Source organism: Xyrauchen texanus, chromosome 11, assembly GCF_025860055.1.
Source record: "Xyrauchen texanus isolate HMW12.3.18 chromosome 11, RBS_HiC_50CHRs, whole genome shotgun sequence".
Taxonomy (NCBI): domain Eukaryota; kingdom Metazoa; phylum Chordata; class Actinopteri; order Cypriniformes; family Catostomidae; genus Xyrauchen; species Xyrauchen texanus.
Genome location: NC_068286.1, coordinates 27724069 through 27740588, shown reverse-complemented (window position 1 = coordinate 27740588; position 16520 = coordinate 27724069). Strand labels below are relative to the sequence as shown.

At 45.7% G+C, this 16520-nt stretch overlaps 1 protein-coding gene across 1 annotated transcript in view; it reads left to right on the top strand.

Annotated features, from left to right (window-relative positions):
• Nucleotides 1–16520, top strand: part of LOC127651338 (glypican-6-like) — a 312951-nt gene that overhangs the window by 130283 nt on the left and 166148 nt on the right. The window lies entirely within an intron of this gene.

Genomic DNA, 16520 nt, shown 5'->3' with positions numbered 1-16520 from the left:
TTGTGGATGTCATATTCTCTGAATGAAGACCTTTTTAACAACTATGTATAATTATTACATATACTGCACATGCATGATTATTTCAGATACAAGGAAAACATTATTAGATGTCAAAAGTACTTTTCTCAGTTGTTTCCAAGTCTTCACTGAATTATTGCTACATACAGTATGATGCATTAATACAGATTTGATGCTGCCAGGTTTCGACTCTGAAGCAGATCTGTAATTAAAATTATACTGTTAATGAACTGTATGTTTGTTATGATTTCTATAGTTATAAATCTAATTTTTTTGGTTTATTTTGAGGCAAGTGGATTATTTTGAGCTTGTTTTTCAAGACCAGAAAGCTTGCTTCTCTTGGAGATCTGGCAATGCTGCAATTGGTATTTCACCTACCCTTAGGGCAGTACTGTCATTTTAAAAATAACTTTATTAACTGTACTTTTAAATTATTCTAGCTGGTAACCATTTGGAAAGGAGGCTGTGGAACCATAACCAAAAATACAGTTTTGCTTAAAACGAACCGAAATGAAAAACATTTTGTTCTCTTACGAGAGGTTCTCTCATATTGTGTAAGCTAGCTTACGCTACGGGAAAGATTCATCTTTTCTGAGATATTGAAGCCAAAAAATTATCCTTAATTTTGTATCATTTGTCAATGCAGTGCAGGAACTGCAGACCTTGAGCGGGCTAGCTAGCGAGCTCATTGGTTGCTCTGTGGCAACTGCTGCAGCCTATAGACGAACTTGGGCGAACTCGCGTCCAATGAGAGGCGTCCGCGCGCTTACTGCATCAAAGCCCGCCAAAACGGCCGTGGCTAGAGTGCATATAAGCGTAGTTCGTAGGCTGGAACCCTGATTTTCATCTCTTCAGCAAAGCTCTTCGCATCTCTGAACTGGAAGCCACATCGCCGTTCGAGGGGCATCTAGCAAGTTTGGACAGTGCTCGAAGAAGCCGGCCGTCTTCGCCACCTTCAGCCATCCTGCGACGTATCCTTTTTTAGAGCAAGCTAAGTTCCTCAGCGAACTTCACAAAAAGAGAATCGAGCGTCTTTTTAAAGATGCCTCGCACTTCCTGCGGCTCATGCCGCGCTCCTCTCAGCACCGGAGACCGCCACCTCATCTGGCGCTCTCTGCCTGGGACGGAACATGCAGAGCTCGCCTCGCTGACGGGCGGATGCGACCTCTGCGAGGAGCTTCCAATGTCGACCCTGCGGGCTCGACTGGAAGCATGCAAAACCGAAGCCGCCGGCCGCTTTCGCTTCGCCACAGCAATAAGAAGCGCCGCTCCCAAAGGCTGCCGGAACTGGTGTTAGAAGCGACTGCCTCGCCGGAGCCTCTCCCTCGAAGTCTCGCTCACCCTCCCCGCCTCGGGATGCGCAGTTGCCGCCGAGCGGCCGCGACTGCTGCCATCTGGGATGACGAGGCGGAGGATAAGGGTTGCTGTTCCATCATGGCTTCGACAGCGAGGAGTGGTCAGGCTCCCAAGCCTCCTCCTCGGCCCAGGAATCCAGAGGATTCAGTAGCAGCACACCTTTGCCCGCCCTCCGCGAGATGGCGGTCTAAACCGGTGCTCCCGTCTAGGCCTGCAGAACTACTTCCGCCTGTGTTGGCCGCGCCTATGCCGCCGCCGGCCAAGCCACATCTGCTCTGCATTCCATGGCCATCTTACAGATCCTCCAAGCGGACCTCCTTCGAGAATGGGATGAGAAAGGCGGACACCCAGAGGCTGTTTCAGATCTATGGTGCGCGACGGACAACGCGCTGCTCTATCCGTCCGGTCTCTTTGGTTCCGCGGTGAGTGGCATTGTTGACCGTTTCACGGAAGTCCAGAAAGCCACCCAAGCCACCAAGCCATCTCTTCCAGCCTCGTCGCGCTAGCTCCTCTGCAGGCCGCCCACGTGACCAGCCTCCTGCACGAGCCTCTTCACAGCGCCCAGCTCAGCAAAGCCAGACAGGGCGGCCGCCCTAGGTCGCGCTCAGACAGCCGCCGCAGACCGCCGCCCCCCCGCGGGCCTCGGCCTAAGATTGCGTTGAAACCTGAGCAACCGAAGTCCTCCTAGCTTTGTTGAGAAAACGACGGCTCATTCCCGCCGCAGCCGGACAGCCGTCAAAGCTTCGCCCTCTGTCAGTCCCCTTCTCAGGCTACTGCAGTGGTGTACCAGCCAACAAGCCGGTGATACTGCCCGCTTGCCTGCACTCAAACGCCGTTTTCACGGCGACCCAAAGAAATCTTGTAAAGAGCAAACATGCCTTATGTGTAGAAAATGTGCCCACAATCCAGTGTTCACCCCTACACACAAGCATTACACTTCCCGTGTTCCTATCAGAGCCCACTCACATAAAGCGGACACAGCCTGCTGGAGTGTTAGAGTCAATAAACGTGTCCACGAATCCGTGCGCGCGCGCCCCTTCTCTGGCCGCTCTGTCACACGACCATCCTTGTGTAGAAAATGTGCCCACAATCCAGTGTTCACCTCTACACACAAGCATTACACTTCCCGTGTCCCGATCAGAGCCCACTCACATAAAGCGGACACAGCCCGCTCGAGTGTTAGAGTCAATAAACGCGCGCACGTATTCGTGCCCATTCTCTGCCCGCTCTGTCACACGGCCAGCAAACACTTCTCTGTATGTAAGTCCCGTGCCCGTGACTATGCTCGCACATCACTTAACAGATGTGACTCTTTCCCCATTCACCTCAATCGGGAAGTCACTCACAGAACAGCCTGTCCCTGCTGTCTGCGAGCAGTCATGCCTAAGCACAGTAAGCGCGCTCACACATTCTGTTCAGCGTGCTGTGTGCGGCAATCAATTTGGCCATTCACCCTCTAGCGTTACGCTTCAAAGCGTGGGAAGCTATCCCAGGATATCCAAATGGGTGTTAAGCACAATAAAACAGGGCTATTTGCTACAGTTCGATCGCCGCCCTCCCCGCTTCAGAGCGTGGCTCGAAACTATTGTGAACACGGAAGCAGCCTGCATGCTTCGTTCAGAAATAGCAAACCTTCTGTGCAAAAGGGCCATAGAGAAAGTGCCGCCTTCGCTGAGTGAGTTGGGGTTTTACAGCCATTATTTTCTTGTTCCCAAGAAAGACGGCGGCCTCAGACCAATATTAGATCTCAGGGTTTTGAACAAGGTGCTTGCAAAAAGACCGTTCAAAATGCTTACAATCAGGAAACTCCTCGCAGCATACGCGCCAGGGGACTGGTTTATCTCTCTCGATCTGAAAGATGCCTATTTTCAGATTCAGATAAATCCCGTCACAGGCCATTCTTGAGATTCGCCGACGGCCAGGTTTATCAATACACCGTCCTTCTGTTCGGCCTGTCTTTAGCACCCCGTACTTTCACGAAGTGCATGGATGCGGCGCTCGCACCCCTGCGGAGTCAGGGCTTGCGAATTCTGAACTATTTGGACGACTGGCTGATTATGGCACAGTCACATACGGAGCTTCTGTCTCACAGAACAGTTCTCCTCAGCCATCTGAACAGTTTGGGTCTTGCAGTCAATTGGACCTAGAGCTCACTACAGCCCAGTCAGGCCATTTCCTTCCTTGGAATAGAACTAGACTCCGTGGCAATGACGGCTCGCTTATCTACACAGCGCGCGCGCCGTGTTCAGTGACTAGCCGCGTCCTTTCAGATGAATAGCCTCACGCCTCTGAAAAACTTTCAGAGAGTGCTAGGTTACATGGTCTCAGCCGCAGCAGTACTTCAGCTGGGTTTACTGCGCATGCGCCCGCTTCAGCATTGGCTAAACACCCGCGCGTCTCGCCGGGCTTGGGCCACAGGCCGCCAGCCGATCAAGGTGACTCAGACCTGTATTTCAGCTCTGCAGCCCTGGACAGTGGCCGAATGGTATCAGCGGGGAGTGACGATGGGAGCTGTATCTCGCCGAAAATCATCTCGACAGACACGTCCAACACGGGTTGGGGCGCGGTCTGCGAGGGCTCTCCGGTTTTTTTGGCCTATGGTCAGTTCAGGAAAAGCTCCTTCACATAAATTGTCTGGAAATGATAGCGGTCGAGTACGCGCTAGCGCTTTCTCCCGGTCATTCAGGGTCACCACGTCCTGGTCCGTTCGGACAACAGATCTGTGGTATCCTACCTAAACCGTCAGGGCGGTGTCAGATCCAGGAACCTCTTCCATCTGACGAAACGCATACTGAGTTGGTCCCAGTGCCACCTGCGCTCGCTGAGGGCGACACACGTGCCAGGCCACCTGAACGACGGCCCAGACAGACTGTCCAGAGACAATATTCCCCAGGGAATGGTCCCTGCACGCTCAAACAGTCCAGAAGTTATGGCGCATATTCGGCAGAGCAGAGATAGACCTCTTTAGCGTCAGAAGAGAACTCTCACTGCCCAATATTTTTCTCGAAGCGAGGACGCGCTGGCCCAGGACTGGCCCAACCACCCGCTTTACGCCTTCCCTCCCGTCTCGCTATTGCCACAGGTAATGCAGAGGATCAGGAAACGCGTCACTCGGTGCTCCTCATAGCCCCGCGTTGGGAGAATCAGACATGGTTCCCGGAGCTTACGCAGCTGTCACTGACAGCGCCGTGGCCCATCCCAGTGAGAGCAGATCTCCTCTCTCAAGCTCGCGGCACGATCTGGCATCCCCACCCAGAGCGCTGGCGCTGCACGCTGGGTGATCAACGACTACCCGTCGCTCTGCCAGAAGGGGTAATAAACACCATCATACACGCTAGAGCCCCTTCCACGAGAAGACTCTATGCGTCAAAATGGTCTGTGTTTTCAAAATGGTGCACCGACAGAGACCTGGACCCACGGACATGTGGGGTGTCGTCGCTGCTCGTGTTTTTACAAAGAGCTGCTGGATAAGGGCAGATCCCCATCCACGCTCAAAGTGTATGTGGCGGCCGTCACGGCGTTCGCTGAACCCCTGCACGGCCAGTCACTGTGAAAAAACGAGCTGGTCATCCGCTTCCTCAGGGGATGAACCCCCCGTGGATGAACCCCCCGTGCCCCCCATCGGTTCCTATCTGGGATCTTTCTATAGTTCTCGAAACTATGAAAGCCCCCCCTTTCGAACCGCTTCAATCCGTGGATTTGAAATACCATTCACTCAAAACCATTTTTCTGACTGCCCTGTCATCAGTCAAACGTGTGGGAGACCTTCACGCGCTGTCTGTCAGTGCTGCGTGTCTTGAGTTTGGACCAAGTGACTCCAAGGTCATTTTAAAGCCTAGACACGGCTATGTTCCCAAGGTGATCGGTACTCCTTTCAGAGCACAGGTCATTTCCCTATCGGCGCTGCCAGCATCCGATAGCGAATGTGACGCCAATCTCCTTTGCCCAGTCAGAGCACTGAGATTGTATACTGCACGCTCTGCCTCTTTCAGACGCTCTGAGCAGCTTTTCGTTTCGTTCGGAGGGCGCACCAAAGGTCTCGCCGCCTCGAAACAGACACTGTCTAGATGGATAGTGGACGCTATTGCTGCCGCATACGCGTCAAAAGACCTGCCATGCCCGTTGGGCATTAGGGCTCACTCCACTAGAGGCATGGCCTCATCGTGAGCATGGTCCAGCGGGATTTCCATTCACGACATATGTGTGGCAGCGGGCTGGGCTTCCCCCTCCACCTTTGTCAGATTTTACAATCTGGAAGTGTCCGCCCTGCAGGCAAAACTACTAGCGGTTTAATACGCTACAGCTCCCCTGGTGAGCTGCACTGATGGGACTCATTCCACACAGACCGGCACCACCGCTCTGTCGTTCCCTTCCTACAATGTGCTTATGTATTACACACACACTGGCCCGCACTCTTGCCGGCCAAATATTATTTCCCCACTCACAAGGGCTCCCCGGGTCCCCCACCCCGGGGCTCATGCAGTGGATGCTTGGCGCGCACGGCGTTGACAATGGGTTCCCGTAGTGTAAGCTAGTTTACGCAATACGAGAGAACCTCTCGTAAGAGAACGAATCGGTTACCTAACGTAACCTCGGTTCTCTCAAGACGAGGGAACGAGTATTGCGTAGCCGGCCGTGCTTGCGCCACGAGCGACTTTCGCTTCATTCAATGAAAACCAGGGTTCCAGCCTACGAACTACGCTTATATGCACTCTAGCCACGGCCATTTTGGCGGGCTTTGATGCAGTAAGCGCGCGGACGCCTCTCATTGGACGCGAGTTCGCCCAAGTTCGTCTATAGGCTGCAGCAGTTGCCGCAGAGCAACCAATGAGCTCGCTAGCTAGCGCCGCTCAAGGTCTGCAGTTGCTGCACTGCGTTGACAAATGATACAAAATTAAGGATAATTTTTTGGCTTCAATATCTCAGAAAAGATGAATCTTTCCCGTAGCGTAAGCTAGCTTACGCAATACTCGTTCCCTCGTCTAGAGAGAACCGAGGTTACGTTAGGTAACCGATTCGTTTTTAGTGTCTGTATTCATGTGTGCATGCATGCATGTATGCATATGCTAATGCTATTAATGTAGTAATGTAGAGTTATTTTTTTTTACAATTATGCTAAAAGGGATAAAATAAATAAATAACTATACTGCAAATCAGCAATCTGACATGGTAGGGATAAAATGTATATGTTATTTCTTATATAATTACTATGGTATTTAATGGTTGTAAAATATAATATACTGTATATTATGATATTATTTATATGATTATTACCATCGCAAAAAGGCATAAACATAATAAATATTAAATATCGGTTCTGTGTACTGGTTATCAGACATAATACAACATTATTACATAATAAAATAATTCACTCTCAGATCAAATCATTCATGTACATCAGTTTGCAGCTCAATTCAAATATGGCACTTATATGGTGCAGGTTTCTTTTCATGTGTTGCATGGAGAGAAAAAAAAGTCATATGGCTTTGAAACAACATGAGTAAATGATGACATAATTGTCATTTTGCATTGAACGAACACTTTAAGCTAGCAAGTAGCTGCTTGAAATTCACCATAAAAACATAGATGCAGAAAAGCACATTTATTATATTTGGTCCACAGCATGAGGCCCTGTTCATTTAAATAATTCATGCCTAACCATCAGCACTGCACTTTACAGCACATAGATGTCAGTGAATGTTAATGCATCGATCAGTCCCACAACACAAGCATAGTATAATCCCCAAAAATTGTGTGTTTGACAGAGCATCGCTCCATTTGTGGTCCCGTGTGGCCGTAACCCAGTGACAGCAAGATTTCCTCTTCAAATCTGCAATCCGAAACCATGCATGTAGTTCCTGGAAGCCAGCATGAATAAGTAAGCATTGTTGTGATGAGCTGGTGTCAGCTAAAGTGACTATCGAAGAGTGTAGGCTGTTCTCACAGGATGTCTCTAAACAGGCCCTCCTCTGGCTTCGGTCAGCTACCTCCATCATCAGGGGAACGGCTGCCACTCCGTGTAATTTCATCATGCCAGTTCCGATGACTAGGTGGAAACTCTTTTCTTCTTTTTTTCTCGTCTTGAGCCTCTGGCAGTAGAGGAATGGTCCGCGGAGAATGGTCTCCGCGGACAGTCCGGGAAAGGCTATATGATATCCGCAGCAATTTTATTTCATTTTCATTTATTTATTTCCTCCTCTCCCTTACATCCGAGTGTCAGGGAAACGGAGATAACTTTGCTCTCATAATTCACTTTGTTTCGAATCCCTCTTGTCTTTGATATTGAGTTTGCACTGCCAAAATGCTCCTTACTTTGGATGAAATACACTGGTTATGATGGTATTCTGTCCTAGATGCGTGTTTCATCTACACAAAATTGACAGATAGCTAACAGGAGTCAGAAAAGGTCAGACGCTGTAGTAAAATTGAGGGTTTTTACTGTCATGTTCTTTCCTCTTTCTTATTCTTTTTGTAAAACTGAAACATACAAAAATGACAAATGTCTTGTTACAAAATGTTCTCAAAATAAACAAATTAATTCCCACTGTGTACAAATATTATTTGAACATGTATTCCAAAGATTACATTCAGCTTTGCGTATTGTAGTTACTGTAAACTCTTCTGTGTAAGCTTCCCTTTGCATGCTTTTAATTATGACTTTTTCTGCTTGTAACAATTCCACCACTGTGTGAGGCTTTGCACAGTGATGCCATGAACAACAGATTTTATTCTGACCATCAGATGCCTTGTAAGTCTGGGCAATGTGTATGAGAGAAGATATGGCTCTGACTAATGACCTCCAAGAAGAGAATCGTTGGAATCGTTGACATCTGAGATGAGAATCATCAGTGGAGAGAGTAGTAGTGAGAGAACGAATCTCTGTGTCTGACTCTGGCTCGACAAGATCAAATTTCTCCTCTTCCAGTGATGAGCTTTGATCAGTTTGTGACAGGAAAGCAGGTCCTGTAAGCCAGGTGGTGGTGCTTAACAGAACTGCTGGTACTGAGCGAGTGGCATGGTCCGCAGGGTTATGCTTTGTGGAAACATAATGCCATTGTGTTGGGCTTGACACTCTTTGAATACGCTGCACTCTATTAGCAATGTATATTTAGAAACGTCTCGTCTGGTTATAAACATATCCTAGAACTACTCTGCTATCTGTGTAAAAGTCTACAGCATCTAAAGTGAAATCTAGTTCACTTGTGATTGTCTCTGCTATCTTTGCAGCTAGAACCGCAGCTCCTAGTTCCAGTCTGGGAATTGTATGAGCAGCTTGTGGAGCTAACTTCGCTTTTCCAAGGACAAATCCAGTGTGACATGCTCCTTCTCTGTTAATGACACGAAGATATGCTACTGCTGCAATTTCTTTCACAGAAGCATCTGAGAAAATGTGAAGTTCCTTTCTCAGAGCTGTAGAAAGGATAGTATTGGCATATGGTCTGGGAATTTCCAGCCGTTTAAGATATTGTAGGGATTTCCTCCACTCATCCCATACTGCTTCTTTATTTTCAGGGAGACGGGAGTCCCAATCAAGAGCTTCACCTGAGAGTTCTCGTAACAGGAATTTTCCCTCAGTGATAATAGGGGCAACAAACCCAAGTGGGTCGAAAAGACTGTTAACAGTAGCAAGTATCCCTCTGCGTGTAAAGGGCTTTTCACTATCATTTACATGAAAGGTAAATATGTCCCTCTTTAAATCCCAGATAAGTCCGAGACTGCGTTGGATGGGAATAGGGTCAACATTCAAGTTGAGATCTTTGAGTCCTTTCGCATGATCTTCAGTCGGGAATGCGTTCATTACTTCCTTAGTATTAGAAGCAAACTTGTGTAATCTCAAATTTGAGGTGGCAAGCATCTCCTGTGTTCGTGTTAACAGGTCGATGGCTCCAGCAGCTGTGGGTGTCATCATCGACATAGAATTCTCTCTCTACAAACTGTTTAGAGTCTGAACCATATTCCATTTCACCATAAGTGGCTGCTCAACGGAGACCATAAATAGCTACAGCAGGAGATGGACTGTTCCCAAACACGTGCACTCTCATGCGGTATTCAATGATCTCTTTGCTGGTGTCATTGTCTTTAAACCAGAGAAAACGAAGAAAGTTTCTGTCTTCCTCTTTCACGATGAAGCTGTGAAACATCTGCTCGATGTCCGCAGTTACAGCTACAAGCTCCCTTCTGAAACGCAGTAAGACCCCTACCAGACTATTGTTTAAATCTGGACCAGAGAGAAGAACATCATTCAGGGAGATGCCTTGTTTTTGCGCACTGGAGTCGAAGTCAACCCTGATCTGACCGGGTTTCTGTGGGTGGTACACCCCCCAAAAATAAGTAAATACCAACACTCCTGGTCTTGCAAATGAGGGGCTACCTCGGCATGATCACGATCAAATATGTTCTGCATGAAAGCAACAAAGTGAGATTTCATCTCAGGCTTCTTCTCTAGTGTGCGCAAAAGAGAGGTTAAGTGTGTTAATGCCTGGTCTCTATTATTAGGGAGTCACTGGCATGGTGTTCTGAATGGGAGTGGTGCTATCCAGCTATTGCTCTCATCTATGAACATATCTTTATCCATGATCTCTAGAAAATGCCTGTCTTCAATAGACAATCCAACTTTGTTATCGTCTTTGTCTTCTCAAATATGGTATTCCCAATGGCATAGTCATCGAAGATGAAAGTGTCACATGCTAGTGATATCTCAGGCAAAGGCTTGACGTTGAATGTTTCTTTGACACTGAGTTTGTTAGGACACAGGGGTAGTAGAGAAGGACGTCCATTATCAAGTACATGGGTGTGATAAGTACTAAGTACTGCAGACTTGTGTACTGATCCTAGGCAAACATCTCCTATTACGACCCAACCTAAGTCTAGTCTCTGTGCGTAAGGTGCATTGTTAGGTCTGTTAGGGGTATAACAGTTATGACCCGGACCAGATATGGAGAAAGAAAACCAGGAGTCGAGAAATTCAATTAAAGAATCAAAATTTACTGAAGAATAGTTTGCAGTGAAATTGGTAGAGCCAGCGGCAAAGTCTCACGAGGAGATCGAAAGCCAACTCGTACCTTACACAAAATCTTACATCAATTATACCATTTGCAAGGATGTACATTCCATTATTTTACTCCTGATTGGCTAAAAGAACATAAAGTCACAACATATAGATTGCTATGCGGCCTATCAACATTAATCAGCGCAATTGTCGTCCTGGGGCCCGAGATTTACGTCTGAAGTGACCTCGCAGATGATCGCGGGCGTCTTCGAGTCGGCCTGGTGTGCCTTCCTGGGTTCAAAACCTGGGTAGAAGGTCAAACGCACACACAAAACACTGACGAACGACAGTTGTTCTCTGGGCACAGGAGAGCCAGAGCACACATTATCAGGTCATTTAAGCCAAAACAAGAGAGATAAAATTTTTACTCCTAGGGCAGAGGAGAGGGTGGAAATAGCATACATTTCTTCCCTAAAGAACTAATAATAGAAAATCACACTTCTACTATTCAGGTAGCATTACATAGGATTTTAAACCATATAATTAGTTATGAAAAGGTAACAATCAAACACAAAACCATCTGGGACATATATGTAACATTCCCAAGCTTATTCCCAAGAGACCTTCAGCCTACGTGCAGGACAGAGAGAGAGAGGCTTTGGAATGTGCCTGAAATCGAAAAGTTAACTCTTAACACACATATGATTCACAGTATATTTCAGTTATGCATAAGAAAATAGAATTGATTATGTGATCATGCATATAGTTAATTCATCATATAATTAAAGAAGTTTAAGCAACAGAATATAGATACATAGTGATCAATACATATTTATGTATGTATTGATATAACTGAAGAGACAAGGGATTTTTGACCCTCACCCTTCAGGTCCATTACGTTGCTCCCTTACTTTATGAACCTGAATGATGTCTCGACCCAAAAGAAGAAGAATTTGGGCTTCTGGATCCAAAGGAGGAATACAATGAGCAATGGGCTTCAAGTGAGTATGCCAGTGTGCTTTGTCAGGAGTTGGTATCTCAGCTCTGTTGTCTGGCATATTATTGCATTCAATCAACGTTGGCAGTTTTACTTTTGTCTCTCCATTTAAAGACTCGATAACGAAACCTGTGGCTCTTTTTCCTGCCATCTTTGTCACACCTGCACAAGTGTGTAGGGTGTATAATGAGTTCTCTCCTTTGACATGCATCAAGTCAAAGAACTGAGTTGATCAGTTCAGGCAAGTGATCTATTGCTCTGGTCGTCTAGAACCACATAAAGCTTGATTGCTTTCTCTGGATGGCCCTCTGGATAAACTTTAGCCAGGCAAATCTTAGAGCAAGATTGTGAATTGTTGCCATATCCACAGACCTCAGTGCACTTGGAAATAACAGCAGGTTGAGAAGTTTCTTTTCTCCCCCATAATCTGATATGGTTGGAAGCAGTGGTCCTGGATGAAGTGCTGCAATATGAGCATCACTGCCACATTCTTTACATTCTATAACCGCTTTACAATTTCTGGCCAGATGAGTGGTAGTAGCACAACACCTATAACAAATACCTTTATCCTTTAAGAAAGCCTTACGTTCATCTAAAGGTTTGCTTCTAAACCCCTGCAACGTTTTAGAGGGTGAGTCTTCTTATGAATTGAGCAGTTCTTATCCACATTATCCAACTCACTATTTGAGCTGCATGTCTGACTCACAGTGTCAGATGAGACTTCTGTCTTATGAGTGTAAACTGAACTTTTCACTAGTTTTTTAACTGGCTGCTCCAGTTTCAACACACTATGGATTCCTGAAGACAGAGCAAAACTTGGATCGTTGCATGTTCGAGCCTCTCTGCAGACGAAATCGCAGAAGAATGAGAATGGTGGAAAGGCAACTTGATGTACAGTTTTGTACTGAGAACCTTGACTCATCTACTTCTCCCGAAGACTATACGGTAACTTATCTATGATGGGAGCTACACCTTGTGCAATGTTAAGATAAGTAAGTCCAGGTAAGTAACCTTCATGTTAAGCAGACTCCACTTCCTGTAGAAGATCTAGAAGTTTTTTAGCATCCTTGTTTGTAATCTTTGGAAAGTTATCAATCTTGTCAAAGAGTGATTTCTCAATAATTTCTGGAGAGCCATAACAATTTTCCAAGCACTCCCAAGCCTTTCTTAAGCCTATGTCTGGATTACTAGTATGCACAGCTCTAATTCTCCGCACATGATGTGAAGACTGTTCTCCTAACCATTTTGACAGAAGGTCTAACTTCTCAGTGGCTGACAAGTGCAATCCTTCAATAGCATTAACGAAAGATGACTTCCACGGCCAATAATTTTCTGGGCGATCGTCAAACTTGAAAAGTCCCGAGTTAACAAGCTCTCTGCGTGCTAAGTACTTAGCAATCTCACTCATATTAGAGTCATTTTTTATTGGCGGCTGTGGTGTTTCTTTACATGGTGAGGAAGTGAATGGCGGAACTTGGGGATTGTGACAAATTGTTTGCATTGATCTTTGAGGCTGTTGCGTTATACTCTCAGTATCAAGTTTATTACAGGAATCTCTGACACCCCAGGCTGTAAAACGATGCTGCATTGGGGGTGTTTCATGCCTGATTACATCAACAATGGGCTCTAGAGGAGCTTGATATGACTCAACACCTTCTGGCGGCATTAACCCTATTTGAGACTGGCTCATGATGTAATCACGAGTGCGATCATAACCCTCTCTCATGTCTGAGATCTTTTCTTCAAGCTCACTTTCTGCTGCTGCTTCCAGCACCTTTGCCTCAGCGATCGCTGCTGCTACTTCACTTTCATGCTTTAAAGCTGATAGAGATGCTTCCATGTGAGCCTCTGTCACTTTCAGTTGAGCTTTTTCCAATCATGATTTCAGATTCTTTTTTAAGGAATTCAGTCTTGGCCCGTGCGGCTTCCAGCTTAGCGCGAGCTTTTGCAGCAGCTATGCTTGCTGATGAGCTTCTTGATCTATTAGTTGATGCAGAAGCTATAGACCTTGTTTCTAATGCTTGATTTTGCTCTGCTGCTTCTTCAACCTCAGTAGCTTTCACCGCCATAATGTATCGCTAATGCCGTCTAGGATTACCAGGCGTGATGATGATCGAGGAATGATAGAGGTAGAGCTTGCTTTCCTTGAACTATAGTGCCCACTGAGGGGTTGCTTTTTTACTATTCTGTCCTAGATGCGTGTTTCATCTACGCAAAATTGACAGATAGCTAACAGGAGTCAGAAAAGGTCAGACGCTGTAGTAAAGTTGAGGGTTTTTACTGTTATGTTCTTTCCTCTTTCTTATTCTTTTTGTAAAACTGAAACATACAAAAATGACAAATGTCTTGTTACAAAATGTTCTCAAAATAAACAAATTCATTCCCACTGTGTACAAATAATTCCCACTGTGTACAAATATATGTATTCCAAAGATTACATTCAGCTTTGCGTATTGTAGTAACTGTTGTTAACAAATCACCATAGAATAGTTTTTAAGCTCAAACCTATGAATTACAAATATATACACATATACATTTGCATAAAGCACTGAAAATAAAAGATAACAAACTTACAAGCAAAAGCTCTCCAAGGCACAAATGTAAAGGAAACAGAGAGAAGATATTTCTTGACCAACCGCATGGATAGAATCTGGAACACTGAGGTTATTTCCTGATCAACCTCTAACCTAAGAGTCACATGATCTGAACAAACCATTTAGAAAACAGTACACAGTTAACAATGTTCATTTTGTTGTTACATCAAACTACCACAAGATGGTGCTAAAACATAACTAACGAATGTTTGCCATGACAGATGGATTACTGCTTTTTCAGTTATTTCAGCGTCATTGTTGGGGGGTAACTGACTAAAAGTTGCAACACTTCAGTTGTTTACAAAATATTGTACGTTTACAGTAACACATTTTTTTTTTCTTTTTTAATAGTTTTTCTGTATAAACATTCACTAAATTGTGAATCATTGTACCTTGTTTTTTTCAGTGTTGCGCAAATAAGCGCCATGTTTTTTTTTTATTTTACATTATCAAACTATGTTTTACAATTCACACAGAACACATTTTTGTGTCCTTTTGTGTTATTGTGTCTCCCTGTTTTATAGTGTTTTGTAAATAAGCACCTTGTTTTTTTTTATTTTACAGTTATAATCTACTTTTTTCAGTTCACACAAATACATTTTGTGTCCGTCTGTGCTGTTTTGTAATTTATTTTCTATATCACCATACACTAGATTGACGTCTTTGACCATTTTCTCACGTCTTGCTTTTTTTTCAGTGTTGCGTGCATGAGCGGCATGTTTATCCAATTCACAAATTTTTGTGTCCACCTGCACTTTTTTTTTTTTTTTTTTTTACAGTTTTTCTATGAAAACATGCACTGGACTGAAGTCTCACTGACCCTTGCAGTGCAGATCTTGATGCTTTTTTTTGTTTCACGCAATAAGCGCCACGTTTTTACTTTTACAGTAAAAATCTACTTATTTTTGTTCACAGAAAATAAATGTTTCCATCCGTCTGTGCTTTTAACTGACATTTTTGACTGGTGTGCCATGTCATGCATTTGTTTCAGTGTTGCACGCATGAGGGCCTCTTTTTTACTTTTACGTTAACAAAATGTTTTATTCAAATTCACACCCAACACATTTTTGCGTCCATCTACACAGTTTAAAAAATATATTCTAAGTAAACCTGTATATGACAGGTCGGAGGGCGGGCCGGGTGGTGATTCTGCACACTAATTAAGCCTCCGAGAGGGATAAAGGCCGACTGGTGGTGCGACTGAGAGAGATTGTGTATGGGTAGCTGCTCCGTCGTGTGTGTGTTTGTGTCTTTTGTTTAAGTTTATCATTAAAATCTATTATTTATATTGTCAAGCCGTTTCTCGCCTCCTCATTTCCCTTAATTACTTTACACTGGTGCCGAAGACCCGGGAAGGAGGAGTGATGCGTAGAGTTCTCACCACTACCTTCCACCCCAACAGAGCAGCCGCGGCTGTCTACCGGGGGACAGAGGAACCAGGCCACCTGGAAGCGGAGGAACGGCCACCAACTACGAGGGAAGAAGGGGCTCCTAACCGACACGCCCTCAACCAGGGAAAGGGGGGGTGGGGGTGTACGTCATTTTTTTGATTTTTATTGTTGAGGATAACCCCTTGAGATGAAACATCTCATTTTCGAGGGGGTCCTCATGCTGGGGGCTCCCCAGCCTTAGAGAATGAGGGAGGAATGTGAAGGGGTGGAGGACGGGGCCAGGTGGTGATTCTGCACACCCGGTCCCTTGTCAGGCTAATTAAGCCTCCGAGAGGGATAAAAGCCGACTGCAGAAGGTGGTGCGACTGAGAGAGATCGTTTATGGGCAGCTGCTCCGTCATGAGCGTGTGTTTGAGTCTTTTGTTTAAGTTTATCATTAAAACTATTATGTATATTGTCAAGCCGGTTCTTGCCTCCTCCTTCCCCTTAATTCCTTTACAATGTGTTCTAAGTAAACATGTGCTGTTTTTATTTTTGTGTTGACCACATAACCACCAAGTTTTTTACTTTTACAATAACAAACGTCTAGGTTACGTATGTAACCTCCGTTCCCCGTGACACTAGGGGTCTCTCTTGAGCGCCGATATACACCTCTGATCTTTGAAAAAAGGCCAATGAGGTGTTGGCAGCCGGTTTTTGCATATCCCGCCCCCAGACATACGGGTAATTAAGCGGAGCAAATACTGGAGTTCGTTCAGGATTTTTCTGAGGAGCCGGAAATGGTCCGGCCACAACAGTGGCTCGGCTCAGCGATGTGGCGGGGAAGACACAACGTCTCATTCCCTCCATCTCCACATTGTGTCAGAGAAGCGACACTAGGGGTCCACTTATAAACGTGCCATGCGCTGAGCTGTGTACGTGCTGATACAGGAGCGAGCAGGTATTCTTACGTGCAAAGGCGACCAGCTGTATCAGACTGCACGTACCCTTCCCCAATGCCCGATTCAAGCCATCAGAGTCCTTCTGGTTACCCTGGAGGGGGGAACAAGGTGATGGCCGCCAACCAGGGAATGGGCCAGCCTGGCTGGGCCTCTTTTCTCTCTATGTTTCTCGCATAGAGCAACTACGGCCGGGGCACTTACACGCATGGGGGAAGGGGGTCTTAGCCCTTCTTT